The following is a 23,366-nucleotide window of genomic DNA, read 5'->3' as shown; positions in this document are numbered from 1 at the left end:
CCAACTCAAGCAGCTGGCAAGTAGCAGCGCCAGAAGCTTGACTCCACACATCTGGTGTGGAGTCCGTGTACTTCAGGGCACCACCCCAGCAAACCTTGGACCTTCATCAGCTGAGAAACATCTCAGGAGATCAAAGGTCAAATACATGGGAAGTCTACATGCAAATTTTTAAAATCCAGTTCAAATGGCCACAAGTTCAAAACTGAATTTCCACCTGTAGATGTCATAGTGAAGAACAGAATCTCAGTTATCAAGAAATAGATTCCAACTAATGCATCTCTAAGGCATAGAAAGATACTGCCACGAAAGGGCCTTTTTATATTTAAGGTGAATACAGTAAACTTTCATATTATTAAGAGAGATACTTGATGAAATTCAAAGAAGCAAACTAGCATTCAATGGGAGTCTAGCAGGCTAGACACCAGAATGTTTGCTTTTCACTGGATTTATTTTATGGCACACAAGAATCCCCCACACAGCCCTACCTCTGCTGCCACATGCAGGGACTGTCCCCGAGAAGGACACCTTCCTTCAAAAATTTATTTGAATTCTGGATGGAAGGCAGTTCTCACCCATCCCAGGCTCACCTAGAATTCTGTTTCAAAGTAAATTAGAAAATGAGTTCAGCTTCCTATTATCTGCTCATCTCATGTAAGTTAGTAATGAAATTCAAGGGAACAATCTCTAGCCAAATGCCAAGACCAGAGGAAAAAAATGAAATCAGCTGATGGTAGAGATACCCAGGCTCCTCCTGTGTTCGATTAGAGCGGAGGATTCCAGCTGGAATCAGTAAAGCTCCCAGGGAAGTTGAGACGGTATCAGGCTTCTGAGACAGGATTTTGCAGCAAGAATGATCAGATGAGGATGCCTTCCTATTAGTGATTTGAAAATGAAATGACTGTTGCATCACTTGATAAGAGTAAATCCTCCTGGTGGGCTTTTATTTTAATAGAGGTAAGAAACAGCTTTGAGGAAACCATCTCACAGATTTAAAGACATTAAGTATAATTTCTCCCAACCACAGGCAACAGTGTTAGAGAAGCATATTATTATACACCATAAACACAGTACAGCACATGAACAACAAAATCTTCCTTTAACTTTAAAGCTACTCATCACCTTTTTTTCTTTCGTTGTGTCATCTGATCATCGAGTGGCACGGCACCTCTAAGTGCTATCCCATCTTCTCCCCCTGTGCATTTCCTCCCTCAGGGTAACTCTGACTTGAAATACCATCTCTCAAGGAAAACCCAAAGATTGCAAATCAACGTAACCACATCAGTAGACACCCAGAATGAGGGCCCTGCCATCGGCAGCCTACCGGACATCATGGCTTGGACTGCTCATGCATAGCTATCGTGGGATGTGTCCAAACTGAACTGATGATCAGCCATGGGTCCAACACTGCTCTCCCCCACTACTCCCAATTAGTAACCTCCTCCACTATGCACTGAGATTTTTCTGCCTGAAAACCTGCAAGCTGTCCTGTTCTACTTCTTCCTTGCTCACTTTCACACCAAGCCATCACCAAGCCTGTCAATTATACCTCCAGAGCGTGTCTGCTCTCCAGCCCCACTACCAGCTCTCTAATTGGCATCACTATTATTTCTTGCCTGGACCAGACAGGACCCCCACCTCCAGTCATTCCTGCCCGAGCCATTCTCTGCATACCCAAGATCATCTTGCTTGTTTTGGTACCGGGGATCAAGTTCGGCTCCTTGCGCTTTCGAGGCAGGTGGCCAGCGCCACTGAGCTAAACCCTTGGCCCTAAAATCATCTTGTTCAGTCACAAAGCAGTCAGGTTCCCTCTTACTCAAAACCTTTCCATGTATTAGACTAAAATTCCAAATCCTGAACTAGTTCTACAAGATCTGACCCAGCTTATTCATTCTTCACACCACCCTCCCGATTGCTGCATTTCTGCTCCAGCAATTTCTTGGTTCCTGAAACCACAACTCCCTCCTACCTCAAGACTCTTACCCAGCTAATACCTTTTCCTAAGCTTAATTCTTATTCATTTTTGAGTTTAAGGTGAAAGACTACTTCCTCTGAGAAGCTGTCTGAAATTCCTAATTGGGTCTCCTTATCATGAACTCACATGGTCTCCATGTGTCTAGGATGTACTGTGTGTATATGAAAACACTGAGCCAGAACTTGTGTTATTCATGTCATTCTTCTCATCCTTGAGTTCCACAGGCTGTATTTGTCTTGTTGTGTATCTGCAGTGCTCAGAGCAGTGTTGGGCACACGACACGGACACAGTACATTTGGGAAGATCTGCCAGATTCTGCCAACTATGCGGTGACATAGATGAGGTAAGAGCTGTCACATCTCATTTTGCTTATGAAAAGAGTGAGATGTACTACATTCAACACATTGATTTCAGTTACAAAAAAATGGAAGACAGCATAGAACCTTAGATCTGCTAATGAAAGATGTTCAAGTATATAACCCCCAATATCACGTGTTCATGTTTGTAACCCTTTCTTCCAGAAATCTAATCCCACATCCTGTCTGAGAGCTTGTCTGAAAGAGCAAAACACCAAAAGAAGAATGGTAGGCATGGAAGACCAGCGTGGCTGGGCGCATGTTGGAAATGAGCAGAGTGGGAAACTCACAGTGAAACTCCAGAGCCTTCTAAGAGGGGTTGGCATCTTCCTGGTCAGATCTGGCATAGTCAGGCACCCTTCCTCATAGACTGAACAGCCTTGACCTTGGAGAGAGGCTTGCTCAACTCCACTATGCTGTAATTGGAAAAAGGAGGCCCAGAGAAGGTGAGACAGTCACTCAAGATCATTCACAGCTGGGTGGCCACTAGGAAAGAAGGACCCAAGCCAGACCTTTTTCTTTTCCCCTTAGCCAGGACTCCTTTCATCAGTTCTGATATTTATGACTCATGCTGCTTCAGGCACCAAAATCCTGATTTTTAAGGCAGTAAGGCGGCTTTAGATTCAGAAGCCCAGACTATAAATTGGGCATCCTCACTACCAGCTTGTAGCCCTGAGGAGCAAGCTTCTGCCCCTCTTGTCCTCATTTTCATTGGCTGAAAATTTGGGAATTCAATATTGTTCTTACAGGATGACTGAAATATCAAATGAGATTTATGTCAATGTTTGCCATAAGTGATTATTTTACCCTTCCTTTCTGCATCTTAGAATCCTAGCTTTGAAGGAAAGACAGAGTAGTATCTTTGCTCCCATCCAGTCGCCTGCAGATTTCTGCTTGCTGTGCCTGGATGGTAAGCTAGACAGTTTTCCTGCCTGCCTAGAATGAATCTTCCCCTCCTCCACTAAGGCAATCCTAATGCTCCTTCGGGATCTTCTATCTCTGACTATAGGCCATGAAGTTGAGATGGGGGGTTGCTGGCCAGAAGTGGACAGATTGTGAAATAGTGGCCAATCAGCATTACAGTGGCTGGTTCCATTCATGCATGTGACCACATCTGGCCACCTAAAGCCAGCCTTCAGATATGAGCTGGAAGTTCTAGAAAACCCCTCTGTTGGAGTTGCTAAGTCAGGGAAATGCATGCCTATAACCCTGGCCATAACTTTCCCAGCATGAGAGAGTCTTCCCTGAAAGACTTGCCTTTGACAATGCCAAAAAATTCAAAAGGAGACAGAGCAAAACAGAGAGAATGATATCTAATATTAATTATTTGAGCCTGGATCCTGCCAATCCTGAAATAAGATAATAAGACCTACCTACACACTTTTCAATTACATGAGTTAGCATTTCTCTCCTTTCTTTGCCTTATTTTTTGCTTAAGCCAATTTGTGGTGAGGGTTGTGTGCCTTTACTTCTAGACATGAGAGTCCATTACACTGAAGGCTTTAGTGATGTACAGAGGAAATTCTTCATTCTCCTGTGAGAGCATCACTCAAGTCTCTCAGGCACAACCAGAGCCCCTTTACCTGTAAATATCTATTTGTTTTTTCCCATTTGAAGTAAAAGAGAGGTAGACAGGGACAGCTGCTCTCTACCACTTATACCACTGGGATTTTATTCATTTGAAGCCTGATTTCTCTCTTCTCTTCATTGATAAAAGAAACCCAAATCCTTTCCTTTCATAGGAAATCTATACGTAGCTACTTGTTTCCTATGGCAAAAACCAGCTCCCCTTTCTCTCTCTCCCCTCATGCAATACATTGTTGAATTTAGAACTTAGAGTTGGAAGGGACGTCAAAGGACACACCAGTGGAGCTTCATTATCGGACCAGTGAGAAAGCAGAGGGTGAGCACTGAGCCAAGCCCATTAGCAGCTGACTCCACTGTCTTCCTCCTCAGGGCCTTTCCTCCACCTCCAACAGATATCAATGCCTCACAATGATCTGACACTTACATGGGCAAAGGAATTAATGGGCTGATTAAAATACTGAATACTTGTCGAAATGCATTTGGAAAAAAAAAAACCACAGTGGCCTTAGATTCTAGTGCCAGCTAGGTTCTAACCTCTTGTGTGACCTTGGAGAAGTCATTTAACTACTCATGTTTTATCACTAATAAAATTAGGGGTTGGACTAAGAGGATCAAAATGTCAGAAGTTTAATGACCCTGTGACAGATCATGGACAGACAGGAAGCTGAATGCTGAATCAGTGACCATTCATCCCAGTACTGAACTAGGAAAGTGAGCAATTTCCAAAGATGCAGGAAAAGAAGGCACTGAGAGCACTGCAAAACTATACCCTGAAATCATGCTACTTTTTCATTTTGTTCTCATAGGAGCCCTTGGTGCCACTGAATTGGCCTCCTTGAGGCTTCTTACAACTGGAACACAGTGTGTGATCACTGGTATTTGCCCACTTTGCCTGGGATCCTGGTTTACAACACTGCTTACAGCTTGTTTAGGATTAACTCTCCTCCTTTACTTTCAAAATCGTCCCAGCAGGAGCACAGGATTCACAGAATATGTAAAGCATTTCTGCAACTCAATAAGAAAAAGACAAATACAGAAAAAGACACAAGTAGGCATTTCAAAAAGAGGTTTAAACAAATGACAATACCCAAATGTAAACATGGCTCTGACCAAGTGGCACCAAAGAAACATGAATTAAAACTACAGTGAGATATCACCACACACTCACCAGAATGGCTCAAACTAAAAAAAGGTGGGGAGAGCCGGGGATTTAGCTCAGTGATTCTGGCACCTGCTTTGTAAATGCAAAGACCTGAGTTTGAATCCCAGCAACAAGAAAAGAAAAAAAAAAAAAATGCTGGAGGAAAACCATGCCTAATTAAGGATATGGAGCTGCCGGAAGGGTCCCATCCCGCTGGTGGGAGTGTGTTAGAACAAGACCTTTGGAAAACTATTTCAGAGTCTATTAAAGCAGTGCATGTTACATCCTGTGACCCAGCAGCTCCACTTCTAGGTAGACAGTAGCTGAAATGTATAAAATGTGTACGAAAAAACATTTATAGGAATATTCCCCACAGCACATCTAAAATATTTCTAAACTAGGAACTATGAAAAACTTATCAGTAGCTAAATACATAGATTGACTGTGATACACTATGGGCTGTGTACAACTGTGAGAAGAGCAGTCTACAACTGTGACCAAGACACAGGGAATCTCACAGTGTTGAGAGAAAAAGGCACATACACAAGACTGCATTTTGTACTACTTTGTGCATACAAAGCACAAAAACAGGAAGTTCATGTAAGGTGTTAGAGGTCACGGCAGTAGCCATTTCTGGGGGAGCAGGAGCAAGGAAACACACAGTAGAGGTCTCCAAAATTCCAGTGATGCTCTATTTCTTAATCTGGTTACACGAGTGTGTCCCACATATAAACGCATAGTAATCTGTCCACTTTTCAGTATGTATTTCATATAGAGTGTTTTTTATTTTTATGTTGTATTTCAATAAAACGTTCAGAAATATTTTTTAAGCATTTCAACATGGACAATAAACTCAATGATCATTGTTATGGATGGAACTGTCCTCGTCCTCACAGTTATCTGCTGCAGCTCTAAGCCCCAGTGCCTCAGAACAGGACTATATTTGGAGAGAGTCTTTAACAGGGCCACAATCTGCGTGCCTCCCTGCCAGGAAGCTCTAAATCACAGGTGGTACATACACGATTGTCCCATTGTCATGACACGGGATGCTCATGTCTGTACCACGGTTGGGTCCATATGGCAGGAACGTGTTTAAAGTACAAGGAAGTGATTAGAATGGATCCTGGTTTCATCGCGATTCATATCTTTCTGAGAAGGACACAAACACTCAGGAAGTAACAGCATGACGATAGGAGAAGCCGCCAGCCATCTATGAGCCAAGGAAGGAATTCTTCAAGCAACCCAAACCTGCTAACATGCTGATCTTAGTCGTCCAGCTTCCAAAATAGTGGCAAAAATAAATTTGTTGCTTAAAGCACCCAGTTTATTATGGCAGCTGCAGCAGATTAATAGAGTCACCCTATTTTGGCTTCCTTTTGGACAGGCCATTGAAATATAAATTAAACTGTTTCCTAGAAGGTACAGAGATCTTAGGCAGCTGTGCTAAAATGGAGGGGAACGATAAGGGTTCAGGGACTCCTCAGTGTCAGGATCAGCTGCCAGGTGGCTTCTGGCCTTCCCATTGCTCCCGACCTTCTTTGGCAGAAGAAAAAAAACAAAGTGCCCCTCCCAAGGCAATTTTGTGGGCTTCTCCAAAAATCATTAGGGCCTGGAGGCCTCAGGATTTTTGTTTGAATATCCACAGAAAACTTTAAAGCTAGGTCTGATCTCATCCAACCTTCTTATTAAGAGAAAATACGAAGGTCCAGAAAAATTATGAAATTTACACAGTCACATAACTAGTTAGTAGCAGAGCCAAGACTAAATCCGACACTATGCACCCCAGTTTCCAGGCCAGGGTTCTGTGCACTAAATCATTCTGGCCTCCCTCTTCTGGAAGGTATGGAGGGAATAGTTAAATGTCCTTCATAAGCTTTAACTTTGCCCCGACTTTGAGGTGGCAACCATACAACTTCACTACCCCATCCCATTTTCCACCATCTTTCTTTACTTTTATTCCTCCAACTTCTGTCTTCAGATTTTCCAGTCAGTATCTGGAGACTTTAATCCAGGTTATTGGGTCTGTCTGTCTGTGTGGCTCTAGCCAAGTCAGTAAAACTGTGTACAGAGATTTCCTCATCTGCCCAATGGGCATCTGCTGCCTCTCTAAGCAGTGGAGAATCCTCTCCAAGGTCTCTCCTACCCTAGAGTTCTCCTCCTGCTCCGCATCAATAGGGCCCAGGGTAGGGGCAGGACAGCATGCACAGCTAGGTGAAGGCACTTATCTCAAAGTAAATCCCCATCATTGCTAACCCCAATCTATGACCAGCCTCCAACACCCGTACCCCAGCACCCAGTGAGCAGAGCTGGACATAGTCATGCAGCCTTGCTTATCAGAATGAAGAAACCAATAGGCTGCGGTGGACCAACTTGTCCATGGGCCTCAGGGATTCAGAATTCCTAACCTCACAATAACCTTGAAACATGAGCATCATTCACTCCACTTAGATGAAAAATAGAGATTTTTCCAAAGACACTAGCGAGCCAGGCTGGCTCAGCCAGGGTCCAAGCTTGGACTTCTCTGCCTCTGTCATGTGTGTCCCTTCTGCAGCACCCTAACTGCCACTATTTACACCTCAAAATGGAAAACTGACAAGCATTAGAATGAGAGGGCCACACGCCCAGCTCTGCAGGTGAAAAGAGACCCCGTGAACACTGGCTGTCTAACAAAGAGCTGGCAATACAGATGGCAGAAAAGCCTTTTCTCTAATGAATCAACAGGAAAACAGAATGAAGCCATATTTAGCATACGACCAGCTGTGCTGCTGACACTCTGTGCTTGGTCCAATCAGAACGTGGGCACTGCTAGCTCTAGTCACTGGGTGCAGGGAGACGCAAGCTCTAAGTCATGGTCATCTGCAGCAATGCTGCTGACACTTTTATTTCCCTGTTAACCTGCCCTTAGAGAGATACTGCAGTAACGAGCTATGGGAATTCACCTGAGCTCAGGAGCCAGCTTTCAGCACAGCCTGCTCTGGACAGGAGGTGGGCACTTGGGGATCTTCCACAGAGGCTGGGAGAGGGGCCAAAGGCCTGGAGCCAAAGCCAGGCAGCAGCTGCAGACGAAGGACACAAGCAGGACAGACACAGAGCAGGCCTTCCTAAATTGTCTGCAGAGCCAACATATCAAAAGGGAAAGGCCGTGAGAGAGGAAGTTAAATAGGACCCACTGGGTGAAGGTAATAAAGAGAAAAAGAGAGGGGCAGGCGGCCCCCAAGAGACACTAGGACGGGGAAGGAAGATGACTTGCAGAAGCAAGAACCCTCTTTCCAGGGTTTTCCCATCTGTGTATCATATCTGATCTGTGTGTGTGTCAGGGAGGGTGTGTGCATGTGGGGGTTCAGAGCTAAGATGTTGCTGGCGATGTTTGCAGTTAACCCGGGGACAGTGTGGCCTCTGAGCTACCCAGTTCCAGGAGACTGAGAGCAGCCTGGGCAGGGGGGAGTCTGAAAGTGAAAGGGGATTCATTGGGAGCTGCAAGCCTTCTTCCTGCAATATCCCTAGCGTGCGTGTGTGTGTGTGTGTGTTGCACCAAAAGATGTGAGAATACTGGCACAGATCAGGAGGTCCTCTGGGAAAGCCTCCCGCCCATACAGCCCTGCCACTGGCATCTGGACACAAACTTTTCAGGGACTTGGGGCCTCTCCTCTCAGGAGGGAACCGTGTTGGTATTTATCATGCTTCATGCCAATGAATATATGCTGGGGAGGTGTGCCAAGGACAGATTTCCAAACCCCACCCCTCAGGAAGCCATCCGCATTTGGAACAGCTGTACAACAGTTCGCTGTTTGGCACAATCTTAGCCTACTCGGATAAAGCAGCCAGGGCCTAGGTCAGGAGCTAAGCATTTTGACCCTGGTAGATTCCTCACGTTGCTGCCAGGAAGGGGAAAGCCTGGGATGGTGGAGGGGAAGGAGCCAGCCACAAGAGTCACTCAGAGGCATAACTGGAGGAAGGTGCTGAAGTCCAACACTGCAACAGGATTTGCAGGGGGGTGGAATAAGTAGTTTTTGACAAAGATCACTGAGCCTGGAGGATTGATGTACACATTTGGAGGCTCTGAGACCAAATGCCACCCGCTATCCTGGCCGATGCAGAGAAGGCAGGCCTAGTATGCACCAACCAAATTGCCAACTTACTTCTGGGGAGATCACACCACCACACACATTAAATGGGACACAAACCTCCTAAGTGACTGTCTCTTATGTAAGTCCTGCTCTGGGGAGAAGCCCACCAACCTCCTGTCCACAGAAACAGAGCATAACTGGGAAGAACTGTTTGGAACCCAGGCTCTGTCTTGCCTGGTTTCTCATCCTTTTGGACCAGTCTGCAACACGGATCCACCCTTGTCTGCTACAAAGGTGCTTGGAGGACAGAAGTGAGTGCTCCTTTTCCTTCTGGGACTGTGTGAGGGCCACACTCTGTAGGAAAGGCCAAGGGACACAATAGCCAAGCACACCTGATGTCTGCTACAGGGCCAGGGGCCACTCCTGCCATGTCTTTCACTGGATTTCTCAGTCATCCCACCCACTACTTAAAATTGCTTTGACTACAGCTTACTGATAAAGTCATGCATGGCTTGAACCTGATGCAAATTCAGCCCTGGACCAGCTGAAGAGAGGGGCAGCATGTGACTGACATGGGGCTGATGGGAAGGAAATGGCTTTTTTTTGGTATCAGGGATCAAACACAGGACCATGTGCTTGCGAAGCAGGTGCGGTGCCACTCAGCTAAATCCCCAGCCCAGGCCATGGCTTTTAACAAAAGTCACTGAGCCCTAAGGATTGGCGCATATACAGGGAGATCTGGGACAAATACCTCAGCTATCTAGCTTGGCCTCAGGAGGAGAAGACAATATATTGGGCTTCAGGGCCAGTTGAGGAACACTGCGGTGCGGGTGCAGCAACCAGAGCCGCTGAGCCAAGGACAGTGCTCCACAGCCCAGCTGTGAGGCACACACACTCTGGCCTCCTCACCGCAGAATCTAGAGAGGCCACTGGCAATCTTTAGGGTTTCTGTTCCAGACTACACACTCACATGAAAGCTGGGCATTCATCCCCAGCATTCTGGACCTAGCCCTGTCCTCACGCTTGGCCTCACTCTCACCTTCTAGACACCCGTAGTTCCGTGGAGACCTCCACAGCTGTGGGCCAGCAGCATTCAGGGAAGCTGGCTGCCACTAAAGGCACTGTATAGGGGTCACCAGAGCTACAGCAGGGTGGAGGTGGGAGACAGTAAGAACACCCAGGCAGAGTCCCTACACCCACAACCTGTAATTTGCCTGCACCCCAGGCATAAGGGCGGAAGCCTCCAGCCCAACTCCTGTCCTGTAGTGACAGCTTTGATTTTCTTTGGTTTCTCAACGCCCACACAAGAAGTGGCTGTGTACTTAACATTTCTTTACTCTTTGTCCCCATTTAGGCATAATAGAAGCTGTGTTCTCAGTCTATTGTCACGTTTATGATGGAGAAAGCCCTAATTCCCTGCAATAATCTTAAGTGACAATTCAAGGCTAAATGTACTTTAATGTTTTGTAATGCTTCTGAAGCAACATCTCGAAATTATAATGTAGTCCTTGGAATTACCAGTCTGAGAGAAAGAGGGAATCAACAACTTGACAACGAAATTAAAATCCAGCAAATTGATATAAGGCTGGAATGAGAGGTTCAGTAAGTTTCAGTGATGCGAGGGGAGTAATGCTGAAGTGATCTTTGTCAAGCAGCCAGATGGCCTGGCCAGTGGAACAGACATTTATCCCAGGAAATGCCTTCTTTTCCTACTTTCCCCTGTTAATAGAGGAGTCAGTCAGAATCTTCTCACCTGGCTTTTCTCGGGTGGGCAGGACAAAGGGACAGGATCAGGAGCGATCAGCCTCCAGACTATGCAGAATCCTGGGGAGTCAGAAAGAACCTTCTTCCTCCTTCCAGGAGCTGATCTCTGCCCATTCTGCTTTGGTCAATGTTCACTCTGAAGCACTGTCTCATTTATCCCCAGCCCTACTCCTCAGTATCAGATGAAGACACTGAGGTTCACAGAGGGTGACGGACCCATCTACAGTAAACCATCTGGCCAGCCTCTGTTTTAATTTAAATGTAAGTTCAAAGCTTAATAACCCAGAGAACATATGAAAAGATAAACTGGAGAAAAATACTTCCTACCCATAAAACAAATGTTTGACATAGCCAATATGAAAAGAGCTTAGAAATCATTCAGAAAGGATGCCTCCCATGGGGCCCTGGGTCACCTATATGGAATCACTGCCACCCCACGCTGCCGGCCCAGACACTTCTCGGCAGATGAAGCACCAATAAGTGGCCAATAAATACATGAAAAAATATTCAGCATCACCGGCCACTAGAAAAATGAAAATTAAAACCACTCTGAAATATTATTTTAATCCAGAAAGAATGGCTATCATCAAAAAATCTAATGAGGGCCAGGGATTTAGTTCAGTGGTTCAGTTGCCTGCCTTGCAAGCGCCAAGGACCAGAGTTCAATCCCCGGTACTGGGGGGAAAAAAATCTAATGATAGTGAATGCTAGTGAAGATGTGGGGAGAAAGGAACCCTTCTACACTGTTGATGGGAATGCAAAATTGTACAACTACTGCAGAAAAAATCAGTGTGGAGACTCCTCAAAAGCCTAAAATAGAAATTCCATTTGACCCAGCTACCTCACTTCTAAGTATTTTTGCAAAAGAATTAAAATCATATTAGGGAAATTCATACCTATGTTTATACCAGCACCATTTATAATAACTAGATCTTCAAAATAGTATATATGTCCGTCAAAAGATGGGTAAAGAAAATGTGGTGTTTATATAAATAGAGAACTACTGTGCAACAAAGATAGATAAAGTTATGGAATTCGTAAATGGTCTTAACTGGAGAAGAAACATTAAGTGAAATAAGTCAGATACACAAATTTAAAGAGCACATGGTTTCTCTGATAGTGTGTTAGAAACTCAAAGTATATATATGCAAATGATCAACATGGAAACTAGGTAAACAGGAAGTGGGGAGACTCTTCAGTGGTTCTCCAAGTAATCTATTCTTTCAAAAATATTTTACTATTATGCTCACCTCTTTATACTTCTAGTTTCTCTTAATTCATTAAAAAGAAAATTTATGACAAAATCTATTTCTTCTTTATAAAAGAGAATCTTTTTGGTCAATGTCGTACTCCGAGTACTTTGAAAATAATGATACACAAAACAAAAAAATTACAATGCTACATAATGTATTAACTATTGTTCCTCTTATTTTGTTTTGTTTCGTTTCATAAACTAAATCGATAGGAAATGACTAATATCTCCTCTCCCTAAATAGACAAAGGATATGAACAGACAATATCAATGGCAATAAACATGTAAAAAATTAACTTTACTAATATATGGAAGAAAGGTAAATTGAGGCAATAAATCTTACCTTTCCCCTCTCACAATGGCAGAGGTATTTTTAAAATGTAAACAATGCACAATGTTAATGAGGCACAGGTATGGAAATGGATAAATATTCCTATTCTCCATTTAAAGATAAAACTTGCTCAGCTTCCTTCAACACAAACACTCCAAAACCCAAAGGTACATACACTTTACCCCAGGAATTCCATCTGTAGGACTCAAAACTATAAAAACCTACTTAGATGAGCAAACATTTTGGTACAAGGAAGCTCACTGCCAGGAAAAATTAATACAACTCAAATATCCGTCAGGAGAGGATACTTATTATAGTACATTCTGCCTAGCTATTAAACAAACAAGTCATCCCTGTGTTCACTGAAATGAACCTCAGGCTACACTGCACTATTGAGCAGAAAAAAGGAACCCACAAAACACAAAGCACATTCATTGTTTGGCTCTTCCACTGGGGGAAAAAACAAAGAAATACGTCTTAGGACTGGTATGTGTCTTACTTGTGTCTGTATACAGAAGCTCTGGAGGAAAGCACAAACAACCGTGCACATTGCTACACAGTGGAATAAGGAAAGGGAAAGGGAGCTTCAACTTCCTCTTTAAATACTTCATCTGCTTTGATTCTTTCAAATCAGTACATTGAGGAAAACAAAGCGTTCTCCAGGAAGGCGGTAAAAGAAATCCTAGATGTGTGCCTGGTGCCATTGCACGGTGTCAGAGAAGCCCTCATGCAAGCTACTCTTTGCCCTCAAGGGCATCATCCTGGACTAGAGGCTGACCTCAGAGCGAGACAACAACCCTGCATCAGGAGAGCCTACAAACCAAAGGACCATCCACGGCAGACCAAGACGGACCATTTCATTCTGCAGGATGTGAGGGGATGACAACGGGCTCAACAGAGCCTTTAAGGAGGGTGATGTATCTTGAGGGGGAAGTTGGGTTTTGCTGGTGGGAATGGAAGAAAAGTGTGTCCCAGAGGAGAGAACATGAGCATATCACAGGTGACCATACAGCAACATTTCCCTGGAGACCTGCAAAGGTCCTGTTTGATTTCTAGTCTATACCCTGGGTGCAAACACAGCATAGCAGCTTAAGTCACCAACAGCCGCAGGAGGAATGAGGGACTGCGAGGAAAATGGGAGGTGAAGACAGGTGGGTAAGCAGAGAGAAGGCCACCTCCTCCCAAAGGAACCAAGGAGACACAGCTTGGCCCAACATCATCTTTTTAGGCCCACACTTAGAGCCAGGGCCATCCTTAAAACCCAGCTGTGAATGGGTCAAATCAGAGAGTGGAGCTTTTCAGATTTCCCCTTCCTATGACCTCACATTCCCCGCCCCCTGGTCCCTGGGTGATGAGAACTCCTCTCGCCCGCTCCTTTCCCCAGTACTCTGTCCCTATCACTGAAAAGCTCACTGATTTTAATCTGCGTGGTGACAGGCACCCCAGTAGGTGTACAGGCAGCTTCACATGGGAAAGTTGGGCAGACCAGGAGTCAAATGCTGGCTCTATCTCTGACTGCTTAGGGAATGGATAACTTTTGCTAGTCCTAAGTCTTCTCATCTGCAAAACTGGGACAAACAACTACCTCATCGGGTTGTTTGGATGATGCTAAGTAATCATCAAGAATGGTCCTCTGGCTCTTAAACAGGGGAGAGATGTTACAGACTGAAATAACATTTCAAAGATTTGGTAGAACGAAAATAGGGAAGGGAAGGTTTGCAGAAAGGATGGGAGCTCTCTATATTCCTGTGATTTCACTGTGTTGATTTAATCTGTGTTGAAGGATCACCTTCTTAAAACATTTGGGTCAAAACTGTGGGGGTAGAAGTATGGGTAGGTGGGTTGGGGGTAGACAGTGAGGCAAGACTACCTAATTCACAAAATTTAGGAAAAATTTGCTTCCAGGTCCTAGCAAGTGCAGGGTCACTGAGGGCCTCCTTAAATTTTGTGTCTCAGATGCTTAGCTTGCCTTCCCCTAGTCTTGGCCCTGATCAAAACAGTCACTTAAAGTGAAACTATGAAACAACATTTCAGTTAAATTTTGGAAGAAGCAAGTAACAAATCTCTGTGCTTGGAAAGATGTCTGTAATTAAGGTGGAAGGAGAGGAACATACATGCAGCTACAATTGGTTTCTTACCAGGACTGGAGCAAGAACTCGCATTTAAAAGGTCTTGATCTTGCCTGTTAACTTTCCTGCCATTCTTAAGTCAGCTGGCATTAACTCACCCAGGTTCCCCTCCAATAAAGCACATCTGTGGGGACTGCCCTGCTTTCTGGCCCAGCTCAGCAGGGTGAAACTCACTTTTGAGAAAAGAAGGCACTGTTCAGGGATGACTATGAGAAAGCCTTGCAACTGAAAACAACCAAAGCAGAGGCCACCCACCAGGTGCAGCTGAAGGAAGGGAGGAGTCACCTCCCTGTTGGAGATGAGGGATTCTGGGAGAAGTGCTCCACTGAGCTCTGTTTTCAAATTTGTAGTTCTCTGGGTTATGAGTTTGTGGCTGAGCTCTCACAGCTCCTGATCATGGAAAATAGGTCTTTCCCAGCTCTTACCCGGTCGCTGCAGATGAGATTCAGTCCTTGGCATCTGAAAACTTCAAGTTGTACCTTTCACCTTTTGAGGGAACAAAAGAAACTAAGATGCATGGAGTGGTACAAGTGAGCAGAACAAGGAAGGGATGAGATCCAAGGGTCCAGGAGGGTTCTTCAGATGAAAAGTAAACTTTAAAGCAAGGTGAGGAAGGTTAAAAAAAATGAAGCAGTCTTGATTCTTAGAGAAAAAAGGTGAACTGACATAAGGTTTTGTGGTGCTCCTGAGGCTTAAAATGAAGCTTCAAGAAAACCACTCATGTCTCTGCAATGTAGCATGGATGGAGAGAGATGCTAAACAAATAGACAAAAACAGAAGCTTCCAGACAAAGGGAAATTCATATGGAAGACAGACATTAGTTTTGGACTTACGCTTATAAATCTTCAGTATGTGTTTCCTTACATTCCTACTAAAGTCATTCTATACTTGCCTCAGTTTCTTTTTTGCTTTTCTCTCTCTTTTTTTTTGGTACTGAGGATTGAACTCAGGGCCTTGAGCTTGCGAGGTGGGTGGCAACACCACCGAGCTAAATCCCTGGCCCTAACCTGTTTCTGACAGCAAGGATTACTCATCCACCAGTTCATTTACTCATTCACTTTGTTAACCATCTATTAAGAGGCAGACACTCTGTTAAACATTTTGTTAAGACACTGGAGATATAAGTATGAAAGATAAGATATTTGCCCTTAAGTCATAATCTAACAGGCAGGTCTAATATGCAGCCTGCAGGCCACTTGCCCTCTTTTTTTTTAAAGTCATAATAACAAATATAAAAGTAGGAAGTTTTAATATTTATAGGCATTAACTATTTTATACTTATTATACATTTCATATGCATCCCAAGACATTTCCACTTCACTTAGTACAGTCCAGGCAAGCCAAAAGATTGGATACACATGGTAGTAAAGATGATAAATACTACCTCTAGTAGACCCTGATATTGTTATGATTCAATTTGTACAGGAAGAGGAGGAGGAGGAGGAAAACAAGGTTGAAGATTATGATCGGCTAATGTCTTAGAGTTACTCTTCTCATTGCTGAGACAAAATATCGGACACCCAAAGTTAAAGGAGGAAAGGTTTATTTGGCTCACAGTTTGTAGAAGTTGGCTTCACGGTAGGGTGACATGGCAGATAGGCATAACAGAGGAGAAACAGTTCATGTCAGGCAGAAAGTAGCAAACCAAGCAAGTGACCAAATACAAGTAACTAGCAGCTCTTTCTGTCCCTTATATTGTACCTAGGCTACCTGGTTTAAGGCAGATAGCACTCACGTCCTTAATCCTAGCATTGCACCATAAATCAATCACACATTCTAGATCCAGCCACCTCTGAAGAAGCCCCACCTATGACCACACAAGGCTTTGGTGGGACATCTATACACAGCTAACGTTCATCAAGTGTCAAGCAATTCTGATACAGCAATGCCATTGCTGAGTCTGCCTCTGAATGGCTGCCCTTCAGCGGGGAGGTTAAATGTATACATGATTTCAGCTTAATGTCCTAAGGATTGTACTTAATCACTTCATGTGAGAAGCAATGCTTATTCCTATACCCAGTCTCAAGGAGGAACCATCCTGAAGGAGGAAAGTAAGCTGAGACTTAAGGTATGTAAGTTTTGTCCAGGCAAAATGGAGGTAGGGACAGGTTTCTGGGAAATTGCATCACCCCATAAAATGTCTTGCACAAAGGAAAGGTGAAAAAAAGTAAAAGATTTATGAGCACATTTGTTACCTTTGCACAACTATCTACCAGTTTGGAGTATGACAAAGCTAGAGCGCATAGGTATTGCAACAAGAAAAAGAAACAAAAAGCAGAATAGTTGATGAGGAAGAAATAAAACTTTTATTATTCACAGATAACATGATTATATGCAGAAAGTCCCAAAGCAACTATAAAGAAACTGTTAAAATTAATAAGTAAATTTATCAAAGTCCCCAGATACAAAGTCTGTTGTTAAATGCTACAATTCTGAAGTAACATTTTAAAATTTTAATATCTAGTAATAATTTAAAAAACTAGACCTCTATAGTAAAAATTACAAAACTTTAATAAGAGAAAAATTAAAAACCTACATAAAAAGGGCTATACCATGTTCATGGTTAGGAAATTCAATATTTTAAAATTTTACTTTCTCCCCACATTAATTTTATATCAACAAAAATCCCAGGAGATATTCTGTCAACATTTACAAGCCGATTTTGAAATTTACATAGAAATAGAAATAACTAAAAATAGTCAAAGTAACCTCAAAGATGAGAAACAAAGACAAAGGACTTCTACCACTAATATCAGGAGCTATTGCAACGTTATAAAAATACTGTGCTATCACAAGAACCTGACCACAGAAACACAGGATCCAGAAATATCTGTTCATATAAGATCAGCTGATTTATGACAAAATGATACTTCAGAGCATAAAGGACGGACTTTTCAATATATGGAGCTTGACCAACTGGACCCCCAACTGCAGAAATAAATTGATGCCTAATCTGAAAACATGCAATACTCAATACCAGAGGGAATGTATATCTAAGTGTGGAAGATTTTAGAAGGAAACAGAATATCTTCATCTCTTAGAATAACCAACAACTTCTTTGCAAAAACTGATCAAAGCAGGATCTAACTAAAACCACAAGGTCAGAAATTTTAAAATGTACCACTTGGGTCACCAAAGAAAAAAAATCAATCATCAAGATTTGGAGGGTTGTGAAGACAGGTCAAAGATGCAGAAACCAGCAGGAAGAAGTTGCACAGAGGGAGGTCAGGAAGGCACCGGTTGGTGGGGTCAGTTTTGAGATGGAAGGCAAAGTGATTCTAGCAAAGTGGGAAAGCTGAGGAAAGTAAAGAGAAGTAAGATGTTTGGGATTTGCTCTTGGAGCAAAAAAATTACCTGGCCTGAACTCCTAGAGCCTAATATGGAAATTCAATTCCGCAGCACTGCAGCACTGCAGGGATGGAGACCTGAAAACCACCATGAACAGGATGAATTTCCAGGCAGAGGAGATGCACACTGAACTCTTGTGTCCATACTTGCCTACCTCCAGGCTTACAATTCTACACTGTGAGTGTGCACGTAGATGAGAAGCTCAATTTGGGTCCATGGGGAATTAGATCGATTCTGCATAATAAAAGCTAATGCCGCAAATTAAACACTTCACTAATTGCCCTTGTGGAAGGGAAATATAAGATGCTTACTACATGTAGATGCCTACAGAAGGAAACTGCTTTAGAACAAATGCAACTAAATTACGGTCAGTTACATTTTATAATTTGGGCCCCAGACAAGGAGGGAACAGGGATCTGCATATTCTCAGGTGAGAGAGCCACTGTCTGATAAGGATTCTCGGAGGAGAGGTGCTTTAAGCCATATTGTGGAGAAAGCATTTGTTTTACAAATAGTACGCTAGGTCTTCTAGCAGCCTTCTGAGCAGTTTCCTAGGAGAAAATTGGTCCTAACAACTGCAAGAGATGGATGGAGCTGCTTAATTGAACCAAGCTAAGATATGCAAATGATTAGTCTCTCCAGTGTTCTGGGGCTTACTGATTTCTCACCTAGACTTGCACTTGCTCTGTCACTTGAAAATAAAAACTGAATCAAGTGTTCTTGAGGACAGTAATGGGAAAGAGTGCACTGCTCAAGTTTCTCTCAATGTACCAACTTGAATTTCAGTCTTCATCCCTGGCATGGTTAAGCATCTTCGGCAGGCATGTGTGAGAGAGGCTCAGTAAATCTAGATGTTAGTCTTTCTGCAGCCTTTAAGGGTGCAAGGGAAGGAATGTCATGTCACACGGCTGCTGATGAGCACACTGGAAATAATGGACTTTTCTGCACCCTGTTCTCTCAGAGAGTGAACTGCCCTGACTTGGAACACCAGGAAAATGGGCCCTGCATGTAGTAGAGAAATAACAGCTAATGAGGCCCAGGAAGACTGCCTTTCTCAGCCTCCCTGGCAAACAGATGTGGCTACACGATCTAGTCAGTGGAATGACAGCAGGAGTCACTGTCCACCCCCCAGCCAATCCTAGGCCCAGAAATGTCCCATACCTATTACTCCACACCTCTACATTTCAACTACCTTCATTCAGACAGTCCAGTGGCCTTGGCATCCATGTGCTGACTATGGCAGAGCCTCAAATTGGAAAAAAAAATCCTAGATTTCTGAGTCATTACTTAGGGAAAACATCAGCCCATCAACCCCCACTCTAGATTTTATATGAGACATAATCTGTCAAGTCATTATATGTGATAGATGGGGGACTTGCTTGATACAGCAATTAGTGTTTCTTTTGTTTTTCAAGAATCTCATTCTGTGATTCAGGCTGGCCTTCAACTATGTAGACTAGGCTGGCCTTGACTCATGGCAATCTTCCTAACTCAGCCTCCCGAGTGCAGGGATTATAGGCACGCACCACTACACCTGGCATTAGTGTTGTTTTAATTGATACAGAGTAATCTTGTGTGATGGCATTGCCTAGGAAGCTTGGGTGATTCAACAGCTATAGCAGGGAAGCCCAGACCATTCTGGGTCAGTTAGAAGTGGACAAAAGAAGAAAATGAAGGAAGCACATAAATATATACTGTCTTATTGGTGAGATTTCCACTTATTCAACACAATAGGGGATACGGCAGATCAGTACCATGTACATGGTCAAGTTATCATAGCATCACTAATAAGGTCTTGTAAAAAGTCCAGAAAGGCTGTTAAGTAGTGGGTTTTTAAACCAAGTCACATGTATGTACCAAGTAGAGATGGTGAGGAGGACACTGCAGGAAAAGGAAGCAAGTGGGGATTGAGCTGAATTACTACGCTGGAAGGTGGCCAATGGGTTTTTAAACCAAGTCACATGTATGTACCAAGTAGAGATGGTGAGGACACTGCAGGAAAAGGAAGCAAGTGGGGATTGAGCTGAATTACTACGCTGGAAGGTGGCCAGGAGTGATACACTGCAGATGAACAAAGGACAAAGACATTAAGGAAGCACCTGTGATACCAGGGTGTGACCTCCCTCCTCCTGCAGGAAGAGTGGGCAGGAAGTTCTGGAGCCCAGTGGACTCGCTTGAAATGTGTCAGTAGCAGAGCAGAGGCCAGAAAGTACAAGTAGAACAGAGCAATAAGAGAGCCCCAGGCAGAAGGGAGCACAGTGAATAAGACCAGGTATGGGAAAGATGGCTAAAATCACCTGGAGAGGCCCAGAGCCCATCAGCCTTCAAAGCATCAGTAGCTCCCCCTGCTGGAAAGAAACTGCAAGGAGCCATCTGCGCCCTGGCCTAAAAAGCCATCTACAACAGTGACTAAAAACTCCCCATGATGAATGTAATCATTAGATGCACGTATGAACTAATAAAAACATTTTTAATTTAAAAAAAACCCAGTTTATGAATTAAAGTAATTTCAGATTCCAAACCCAGCCGTACCTCTTTGTTTTGAGCTGTGTGACATACAAGACACCATACCTCTGAGCTGCGGTTATCCCATCCATCCATCACAATTGGGCTAGCAGTGTCCTTCTCACATACTGTATAAGCTAACGTACATGAAGCACAAAGCACATTCACAGGCACATAAGTGTTCAGTAAATAGCCTCTCTTGGTATTCTGACCCATACTGTGGAACAGCAACTGGCCTAACAAAAGTGCCAGAGCATACAACCGACAGTGAAGAAAAATGAACCTACTAACATCTGACAGCACAGCCCATCTGAGCTCAGAGGGCCCTTGGCTTGCTTACCTCAAATCCATCATCTGTTGTCTTGTCCCCTCCCATGGCTGAGTTTCAAATAAAACAACCAGACACTTTTGTACGATGCTGCATGCTGGAAAATATCCTTCCTCCCCAGTCTCTGAGCAATAGCACCCCCACTCCTACTTGTTTGTTTGTCTCTCCACCCATTCCCTTCTTTCTTTCCCAGGCCCATTTGGCCCTCTGATGCTGGCGGGTCTGCCGAAATACTGCTGGGAGATCAATCATGAAAACCCAGCTCTGCACCGAGGCCCTCAGTAATGAGCTACCTCATGCCAGGAAAATGCCATCTCAAGCGCTCATTGATTCTGCCCACCCCGCTCTGCACCCGCCCTAGCTTTGCAGTGGAGGAGCTAATGGTTGCTTAAAGGTGAGCTGACCCTAAGTGCTCTCAGAGCCCCAGCAAGGGGCCCCCGCATGGCTAAAATGGGTGAGGAATGAACACACGCAGGGCATCTGGTCACTCTGCCAGCATCCCCAGCACAGCCAGCCGCATTTCTGTCCCACGGGGGTCAGAGGAGCAGCGGCATCCGTACCTGCTTAGCAGTGGCCAGCATGTGGGCTTGCCAGCCTGCGACAGGCCACTCAGCAGGCCAGCATTTGAACTGTAAATAGCCATTTGACAGATGACAGGATTTGCTAGAGCTGAGTCAAAGAAAACAGTGGGACTGAGACCTGCAGAGGAGAGATTCTCACAGCAAGGAGCTGACAAAATTGGGCCTGGAAATGACAGGAAGCCAGGGGACATGTGTTCAGAAGAGATGAGCAGGGACTGTGTTTGTGACAGCTGGGAATTGTGCACGGACTGAATTTGCTCAGCACTTTAACCATCCTAACTGCTGCCTCCAACAGGCCCAACTCTGCTGCCCACTCTTAGAAATTGATTTCAAAGAGCAGCCGTTTTATTATTTTTGTTGTTGCTATGATTTTATTCTCAGTGTAATTACAACAAACGCTGAAAATCAAACCAAAAATCGCATCATTGTTAGCAAATGACTTTGACTTTTTCTTTTTAACTAATAGCCGTCTTTTAAAAAAAAAGTTTCCCTTAAATTGCTGACGTTTGGGGGGGCAGAAGATTTAATTGCATGGACTGTATATCATATTTTCTCTCTCCAGAGGTTTCATTATAGGTTTGAAACCAGAGAATTGCTCTGCCACCTCTTGCCTTCTCTTCCAGCTATTTCTGGTTTTTAATAATTATTCATTAATTGCACACTATGATAAGATCCTCACTGTTTTGAAACATTCTCCCTCTGGCCTCCATACTATTAAAGGCCCTGATTGCCTGCCAAGAGCGTAAAATTAAAAATCAAAGCGCTACCTTTGAAAGGTTTAATACGTGCCATATTGAAGGAGTGTTTTCAGCTTACAGCCATTTTATTGCATCAGCAGCTCGAGGGAAAGTGCAGCTCTATGTTGAAATTGTTCTCTTTTGAAGCATAAGTCAACAGGACCAGCATTGGGGGAATTTTCCTCACAGATGTTATCTCCTTTGGATGACTGGCTTGTTCCCCCAGATAAAATTTGCCTCTTGCTGATGTCAGACCTCAAGGATAACTTTAGAATGCAGGAGGGAACCTCCCTCAGGTTCTCTAAATTACAGAAAAGCATCACTTTAAAAGGGCAGGTCCCACTCAGACTGGCCCCCAGGGTCATTATAACTAGAATCCCAGACATTTCCCTGCAAAGCCAAGACCTACCCCACCTTCTCTCTCCCTCTACCTCTGGATTTCATGCTCAAGGGAAAAGCGAGAGACTGACTTTAGGTCAACCCAATGAACTTTACACAGGGGTTCATTCAGCCTAAGATGAGTGAATGAATATAGAAACCTGGCCAAGGACGGGAAAAGGACAAACTAGAGTATCTTTAAAACAGATCCAAAAAAAAACACAACATCTTGCAAATTTTGCGATTACTGTCACCTACTGAAATATACAGCCCACAGCAAGCTAATACTTAAGATCCAAAATGATACTCAAATTATCTTTTCATGTAGATGCTCCCTGCTTCCTTTCCATTATGGAAGGGCTCTGATTCACATCATCCCCAGCCTTTCAGTAAGTTTCTCAGACTAAAGAGTGGGGAAAATATGCACCCAGACCAGAGCTAAGTGCCACCAGACCATCTTTTCCTGATGGTGGTGAACCACTGTCTTGAGCAGGGAGTGGTGGGGTTTTCTGCCTTGGGAGCTCTCCTCTGCACTCACCACTACTTTCTCAGTCATAGGGAGATTCAAGAAAGTTGGGCTCCCAGAAATGACTTTGTGGTTAACCAATATCACTTTGGGTAGGCAGAGAAGAGACAAGATATAGAACTGTTTGGGTCACAAGAATGTAGATGCAGAACACTAGGTTGCCCACTGAATACCTTTTACTAAATTTGAACTGAAAGCTCAACAAGAAAAACACCAAATCTGAGCACTTGAAACCCCTACAGTCTGCCCCACACAAGCTCTCTATAGGCCAGCATGACTCCTCTATTGGAAACAGAGCTCACTGAGCTTTGAACAAATGTGGCCAGTTGTCTTTTTTTTTTTTTTTTTTTTTTTTTTTTTTTTT

General features: G+C 43.8%; 1 protein-coding gene across 3 annotated transcripts in view; it reads right to left on the bottom strand.

The window, feature by feature from the left end:
• Gpr39 (G protein-coupled receptor 39) overlaps positions 1-23,366 on the bottom strand; it is a 194,944-nt gene that overhangs the window by 12,539 nt on the left and 159,039 nt on the right. Inside the window, exon 2 of one of the 3 annotated variants that reach the window (XR_004514712.1) lies at positions 2,619-2,744. The exons of the other annotated variants lie outside the window; for them this stretch is intronic. The gene's annotated coding sequence lies outside the window, so the exon portion shown is untranslated. The remainder of the gene's footprint in view (positions 1-2,618; positions 2,745-23,366) is intronic. 3 annotated transcript variants of the gene reach the window in all.

This window comes from Fukomys damarensis, unplaced genomic scaffold (assembly GCF_012274545.1).
Source record: "Fukomys damarensis isolate Sample0158 unplaced genomic scaffold, DMR_v1.0_HiC HiC_scaffold_29, whole genome shotgun sequence".
NCBI lineage: Eukaryota > Metazoa > Chordata > Mammalia > Rodentia > Bathyergidae > Fukomys > Fukomys damarensis.
Note: the sequence above shows the minus strand (reverse complement) of the source record. Positions and strands in the feature narration are given on the sequence as shown.